An 8,752-nucleotide genomic window follows, 5' to 3' on the forward strand; every position below is an offset into this window, starting at 1 on the left:
ACACCGTTAGTTCTAGGCAGGATATCCCACATGGGGAAAATAAGAAGGGTAATGAAATTTTTCTGTGTGTATGTGTGTGTGTGTGTGTGTGTGTGTGTGTGTGTGTCGGCTGCTGATAAAGACGTTCTACACACTGGCCAGAAGCCCCTCCTTCTGCACTCTGGGTAATGGAAAAAATTATGTTGGAATTCCAGACTGCAAGCAACTATGTGCACTTTGACCCCGATCTCTCTACTGCTTAAATTCGCTCATCTATAAATAGGCAAACCTGGAAACAATCTGGCTTTCTCATGTCTCTTAAGGAGCAGGGATTCAGCCATGTAATGATGTATTAAGAGTCGCCCGACATGAAGTTTTATCTCTAGCTGCATTCAAGAATCAGTCATGTAAAGCTGATGTATGTATCCCAAGAGAGCCAGCTTTGCTAACATGGGAATTTACCAGGGAAAATTGTTTCATTAGTGGAGGGGAGGTCTGTGTGCACTTTTGTGCTGGAGAGTGTGTGCGGATAAAGATTTACATCTGAGTCACTCCTGGGACAATTTATGTCTCTCTGACATATTTCCATCGTTTCAATAAAAAGTTTCCCTACAGTGCTTTTAGATAGTTTGAACAAAACCATATATGTTTACTTGAACCATAGTCTGTAGTACCTGAGGATGTACAGAATCAAAGCCATTCGGCAGCCAATCTGCCAAGTGTGTGGAAACTTGAAACCTCCAGTCCACACACTGTACACAGAGAATGGACATATCAATGAAATCGGAGTTTGAGGAGATTTTTATGGATTTTGAATAAGGTAATCAGACCTCTTTGTTGTAAAACCAGATCAGACACAGCACAGTACTTTGATATGCCTTGTCCAGAGGGGATCTAGACATGTTTTCTGTCTTTTAACAGCAACATTCATACACTATTATATTTTCTGCCATAGGCTATCTGCTTAACATACTGTCTTATGCTTTTGTTCCCCCTTAGTAGCTTTAAGGTTGTCAAAATAATTTCAATCATTTTTTTTCTGTCTTTGTCTTGACATTTGTTCTTCATCAATAAATGGAATTTGCTCAGTTGGAATCATTAATGTTGAACTTAAGTCACATCAAGCTACAGAAAAACCAAACAAGTGATAATTATTTTCTCAGAGCTAAATGATTCTTACACAGAGTGAAGTATTGAATAACCATGTGTGGACACCATTCCATAAAATGGAAATGTTTTAGATGTCTTTGCATTTTTTTAATACAACATTTCCCCAAAAGCCTGACATGTGGTTTCTTTTTGTCAACAGATGGTAGCCATTATAACATTTCAATCCTGATCAATGCTTTGATACCCAAAGCATATTGTGCTTTAAACTTTCTTTAATGAAGCTATTTATAAGTTTTGCTATTGCTACATAGTCAATGTTAACATTAACAGCTGTTTACTTACCAGTCTAGAAGAAATGTGAGCCCAGCATCAAACTTCATTCCTTTTATCTCCAAGAGCTGTCTCTAGCGGTTAAAAGCAACCTTGTTTTGCCTCTATTTCCATCACATCTTTACTTCTACTGAAGTTAGCATGCTAACCAGCTAGTCCTGCTGGACTGTCTGATCATTTTCTGATACGGATTCACTGTAGCATCCAGGCTACCCCGAAGAAGTAGTGCTGCTGAGAGGATGTATTATAACTTCTTCCCTTATAAAAGCAGTGATGACTGAAGCCCTTGGCAAGACTGGTAAGAAAACAGCTGTTAATGCTAATGTTGGCTATGTATAGCAAAACTTACAAATAGCCCCTTTAATCCTATAATTGCCTCCGTGTTTTTCATCGCATTAATTTTAGCTTTCAAATATCAGGCTCTTTGTGTGCTAAATTATTCACTATGACTTCCAACTGCTGTTTAGTGATGGGCAGGTAGTTTTTGATTAATGAAAAATTACAGAAATTCCTTAATTACAAGTAAGGCCTTTTTATTTGTGCTGGATTCATCAGATCGTAACATAAGTGAATGCCCTAAAGTTAAAGGTACTGTCCACCACACAATAATCAAAGGACACGAAGCAGACGCACAGGGCCATGAAAAGTCTATTTTCCCAAGCTGGGGGCATCAGTTAACCCTGTCACATTATTTCAGTTGGGTCAGTTCACAAACTTACCGTTTTCTGCCTGGACTGTACCCTTAAATCTCTGGCATGTTTCTCCACCTCTCTCTTGGCCAGAGTAGCTCCCACTGCGAGGAAGCCTATTTTGAAGCTCCCACAGGGTGCTTTATAATATCGCCCCATACTAATTTATCCTCCCTTACCAATTAATTTGGATCACGTTATTCTACTGGGATGGAGGTCAATTATTTTCTGAAAATGGCTGCTGATGGCCTAAATCATTTTATTTCAAGGGGGACCGACTGGTGAGACTGTCCCTGCTTCAACTCATTGCTCATACTATTTTCAGAAGATTTCTAATTATGTAACTTATTACATAATTCTATGAAAACGTTATACTTTATACAAGAAAGAAAGAAAGCTTTAAAAGTCAAACCTGAGTTAATAGATGTTTTAGCTTCTTGGGGGCAGTGGAAACAGACTTTAAACACAATAACTGACGTATTATCAGCTTTTAAATGGACACAGATCATAATTAGCATTAATTTGGAGTCCAGATTTCTATCATCACTAATGAAAATTGTGAGAATCTACAAAAACAGTAAATTTACACTGATTATAACGACTTTAAAGCTGCCCAATTCAATTTTCTTTATATTGAAGGTTCTGCAAACAATTGTCACTGCAACTAGATGTCGCGCTAGAGCTCCAGCATCTCAGAACAAAACAAATACTTTGTCAGCTTCCCTATTAACCACACCTCCACCTTCACATTCGCAGGTGGCAACGTGTTACAAAGCCCTGTTGTTAGCAACCACTTAACACACAACAATATTTGCTGTACAAATTCATAATATCGTAACAAGTGAGGAAATGCTATAATGCCTATAGCCAGTCACTAATGTATCGTTATGTGGTCATCTAGTTGCTTATGCATTGAGGAGAGGAAAACCAGTTAAGATGGAGCCTTTTAGCAGCTCGTAGGGTTCTCCATCCTGCTAAGGCCAAACCAGTATTGGCTTCATGGTCAGACTGGGAGAGAAATTCAGCCATGGATTATCTGCTAGACTAGGTACATGAATTACACTGACGGAGCCAGTAAAAACTTGAAAAACTTTATGTAAGTTTTGATGGTCCCCTGGCCCAAAGGGATTGGCGCTGGTAGTCCCCATGGCCAGTCCACCTGTGCTTTGGTCTTATCTCTTTATCTGTCAGAGGCCTTTTTAGACGAAAACTTTGTTTCTTCAGTGGAGGAAATTTTTGAAGGTCGGTTTCACCTGAACGTTGTGTACTGCACTGTACGATTTTGCATGTGGGCAGTCCCATGCAACAGGGATGTGACTCGGTTGTCTGCTTAGGACATCGTTACTCCACTATATCTTTACGTAGAAAATAGTTGTTTGCTGCTTTATTATTGTTTAAAAACTTGTTTACAGAACTTGCAACACAGTTCACATTATTACGTATAATGTGAAAAGAATCACTCATAGTGATGCACATACGTAACATTTTGACCTGCGAATGTTTTACTGTATTTCATCTCGTTTTGGTTTTACAGTCTGCAACTTTAATGTTCTGATTCATCCTCACCACTCTCATCAACCTCCTTTCCAGCTGCAGCAGGCAGCTGTTTTCAGTGAAAAAGTTGTTGTTGTTGTTGTTGTTATTGTTGTTGTTGTTGTTCTCTGTAGTGAAGCATTTACCAGCTAGAGAGAAAGACATTTCCTTCAGGAGTTAGAGGAGACCAAAAGTATGAGTAAAAGTATAAATAGTGGACTAACAATCATTGGATGGACAAAATCACAACTCTAAATCAAAGCTAATTTTGCTCGATGTCTGCTTGATTTGTAAATAGGCAACTGTTCACAAAAAGTCCCTCCGGGATATGGAAAACATGGGGTTCCGTTTGAATTATGCATCTGCTATGTAGAACAGTGGTTTGCTTTGCAGTACATTTACCTTCACCATAAAAAATGTAAGTGATAGTGTGTCAATGTGTTTACACTCACAGCCTCCAATTGGCCAAAATTTCAGTTAATATAGCTTTAAATGGCAGTTTATCTTTGCCCCCTTTCTTGCATGTTCCCTCTATGACCTCTCTTTGTCCAAAACTTTGAATCACACTTTCCAATGTTGTATGATCCCTTTGGAGTCATGTGTTAAGCCGAATTAAAGCTGATTTCACATTTTAAACCAAACATGTAACTGACCCTCTCTCTTTTTCATTTCAACATGCCCTTCCACACCATAATGATGCCACACACTGATGAGGCACATTAGACCCAAATCTGTTGGTGTTGGCAGCAACATGTAGCAAACAGGATGATTCTTCTAGCATTACTGCCATCTAGAGGGGATACACTGAGTGCACACACACACACACACACACACACACACACACACACACACACACACACACACATACAGTGCCAAGATCAGGGCCACCTCTTCCACCCATTCATTCCACCATTCACTCAAACCATAACTGGCAATATGTCAACCTGCCGACCCCGTGATCCAGACCTCTTGTAATGAGAGGACTGTACTAAATATAAACTAAAGGGATTAGTCCATCTTTTTTTTTTTTTTTTTTGGTGCTTGTTAAACACAAAGCTCCTGAAGGTGCTGAAAACAGGCTTGTGTGTATCTAGGAAACGGCCGCTGCCAAAATGGGAAACAAACCGCTCTCTGTGCTGCTCTCCAGAGCCTTATGTAAATGTCCCGTCAGAGTGGGGCTTAATTGACATCAACTGGTGGCCCTGGCCAGACTGAAAATGATGAAATTGTTCCATTTTGTGACCAACAGATGTTTGCTTTCAAGATCATAACTGAGCTTCCCTCACTGACCTGTTTACATAGGTTTTGGCAGTTGAGTAATGTTAGTGTGTAAACTATTTTCCAGAAATGAACGTTTTTGTTGAGTGAAAACATGTTGGTGGACAAACTAAATTAGACTGCATGCTGCTCCTTATTACACTCATATTCAAAGATTGAGCTGAGAGTTTAAAATCCTCTTTTTAAGTACAGAATCATGATAATAGAAGAAAGCCACACAAGTAATAATAATAGTGTATGACACATCTGTTCTTGCTTTCTTCCAGGAGATGGCAGTAGAGATCAATGCTATTACAACATGTTTCAGCATTGATCTCATTTCAAAACAGACATTTTCCACAGTGAAAGAGGATGTGAGAAAATAAATGCGTCAGTCCTTGAATTACTGGTATCTGTATGTTAGACAGAAATGACACCTGTAAGACCTATTCAAGGGCACTTCATTTCCTCTTGTACAGGATGTTTGCCTACCTCCTACATGGTTATTATATTTACAGAAGGACATCTGTATGTGTTATTTTCATAGGTTTTTTTTTTATCTGCCTGTCCTTGCAAACTTATTTCTTTTCTCTCTCTTAGACTGAAGACCCTGTCATATTTGATATTCTCTAAAGAATACGAATTAACGTTTCCAGCCAATAAAGATTGTAATGCAACACAGCACAACCATCATTGAGGAACAGATAACAGAAGAAGTGTGGGCACATCAAAGAAACAAATACAAACTAAAAATGACAAACTAATAAATTTAAAGAATAAAACTAAAATACAACAAATTCAACAACAGTGGAGCAGGAAATTCCCACAGTGTATGAACTGGAATATTTACTTCCTATTATGTTCCTATTACAGATAAATATCGGTAATTTTTTATTAATATCTGTAAATTTGCCTGCTTGCTCTGCTTGACTACCCGGCATTAGCCACTATCTTTTTTCCATATATACTCACTTATGTGTGACCCCATTATCAGAGGTTTCTTAATTTCTTCTTCTTTGACTGAGTGTGCACTCCTGAGCAAATTAAGATAATGTTGAATTTTTTGTTCTCCTTTTATTCCCCAAAATCACCTTCAAGCTCCTAAAAAGATCAAAAATGTTTCATCTATTAAAACCACTTATTCCTAATTGATGACAGATATTTTAACAAGAGCAGCTCAGTTAAAATATGAATTATGACCCTTATTAAGAATAGATCTGTCCCTTAAGACATTAAAAATGTCATAGAGAAACTATGACACTGTAATATTATGGAAGTAGTAGCTGTAGTTCTGTCAGAACTGTATTGAACAAACAGAGGTAAATGCCTTAAGCACAGAGGGAACATAAATGATAAAAGTGATTAAGGCCCAAAATACTGTAACATTAGTAACCTACTGAATATAAAGTAAATGAACATCAGTAATTGTAATATTGAGAAACTACACAAGGATGTGTTCATCTCAATGACTGCATGACCCTAGTGGTCAAAATACACACCTTAAAACATAAAAAAACAAACATTTAGTGTTGTGTACAGTAGCACACTTGAACCACGCTACACCAATTGGCTGACTATATTTTGATTGGTTCATCATATTAATAAGCTGCTATTTACACATTGTCAGTTACCTCTAAAGAACCACTGGGTGGCAGTGTCGGACTTACATAGTCTTTATTCATTGAATAATAAAGGACCTTTAGTTGTATTTGTGAAGATGCTCATTCAGTTGAATGCTTGTGCCAGTTGGTGTAGTTGTGATAATTTAGTCATACTACTAATATCTGACCTTGTGATCCTATAATCACACAGATGCACCATCATGTGACTGAGCCAAGTCAACTTCAGTCTTTAATGAATTTGGTTCAGTGTAACTCAAAGAGCTTTTGAGGGTTGTGGCGTCAGTGTTGTGTGAGTCACTGTGGAGGTGTCTGTCTAATGCCCACACTGACCAGAAGCCCATCATCCAGTCCAGATGAGGGGGCACGATAACACCCTGAGTGACAGGTCTGTGGCAGCTGTGTGGTGAGGGAGGTGTCCCCCCACCCCACCCCTCGTCTCTGAGTGTCCATTCACAGAGGGAGGCGTTTGTTACTGTGTGACAGCTGTCACTGCCCCCTCTCGCCCTCACCCCTTCCTCCAGCACAGCTTTCCATTTCATTACCTCTCGCCATAACCTGCTGTCCCCCAGAACCTGAGGCTTGTTAATAAAAGAAGAAATCTCTGCATATAAGGAAAGAATTTTGTTCAGTGATTAAAGTCAGTCAGTTTAAGAGTCCTCTGTGGTTCTGAGCAATAAAATGAAGCCTTCTCATTAAAGCTCTTTGTTTGGAGTAAACAAAACTGTGAGCAATAACAGGCTCCGACAAGCCAAAAAAAAAAAAAAGCAACACCTACAGAAGTTCAACCCTTTTCAAACGGAAATCCACAAAACAAGATGTTACATCACACACACACTTTGATTGACAGATGACATTTGGGGAGTGGAGTGCAAAATGAACCCAGCAATGAGCTCTTAGCAGCAAATATGTGTCAAGAGAAAAGCTGGTGTCGAGAAAACAGGAATAAGCAGACATGGCTCTACTTTACACATCCCTACAGAGGTCTGAGCAATAAACAGACATGTTTTGTTTTGTACATTTTGAAAGCTTTAGTGTTGTTTCTCATTTTTAAGTGGCTTTGGACAAAAGCAACTGCCAAATGAGTAAAAATGTAAGTGTGAATGTTGTAAAGACAACACTTACTGTAGATGAATAAGGAAACTGGACGCCTGAATGATCCAGAGATTTGATGCAAGTCAGCTGCATGTTTAAGACTTGCTTAAGGTACTGTACTGTAGGTTAGCAAGAGACGCCAAACTAACATGCTCATAATGACAATGCTAACATGCTAATATGTTTACCATGAACTTTATTTATCCTGGACGTGAACGTCTCTACCAAATCTTATAATTCAGTGTCTAAGCAGCATTAATGTCTGAACTAAATTTCACACCAATGCATGAAGTATATGTTGAGAAATTTCACTGGAAAAGTGAAGGAAAACTCTCCAAATTCCTTAGAAATCCTTCCAATAGTTGTTGAGATATTTCAGTCCTTACCGAAAAAGACCAACACTGTCATCCCTACTGCTATGCCACTGGTTTGGCTAATATAAAGATGATTACAGCAAATTATATTTGGTTTTGTCTATTTTCTTATTTCTTCTTTCTTGTGAAATAAGGATTTTTACCGCTTCCGGCCACTAAACTCCTCAGCCCCATTCTTAGGCCATAATCTGTGGTGAGGGATCACACATAGCCTTTGCATAATTTTAGCCAGGAAGGTCAGAAACCACTGCTGTAGGTTTTAGTTGTCCTATCATGTCCACTTTAGACAGTTGTACAGTTAAATACTAAACCTACAAGGAGGTATTAATTATTCCTGAGAACTTATCTGAAGATGGTTCATGGAATAAAGTGGTTCCATGTGTAAGTATGTGATGTGAAGACATTTGCAGAGAAGAAGAGCACTGGTTCTGTTGAGGAAGCACAGATGGGGTTGAGCAGGAAATTTCAAAGAAAGCAGATGTGGCTTTTTATTACAGGATGAGTCATAGACTCATCAGTTCTTCTGCATACATACTGTATAGCAGGGATATATCAGGGTTGTGACAATATTGGCCTTGGCTCTTATTAAAAAATTGAATATTATCCTGTTATAGTCATACATCACCAATGAGAGGACTACGGTGTGACACAGTTGGATCTTGTAACATGAGAGCCAGTTCACTTGGTCTGGACTGGTTTTAATGTTCATATTAATCTAATTGAACATACTGAATAGGGGCACAAATTACTTCTAATATATTTGGCT

This window comes from Seriola lalandi, unplaced genomic scaffold (assembly GCF_002814215.2).
Source record: "Seriola lalandi dorsalis isolate HSWRI2012SDOR001 ecotype SW California unplaced genomic scaffold, Sedor1 jcf7180002054795, whole genome shotgun sequence".
NCBI classification, from domain to species: domain Eukaryota; kingdom Metazoa; phylum Chordata; class Actinopteri; order Carangiformes; family Carangidae; genus Seriola; species Seriola lalandi.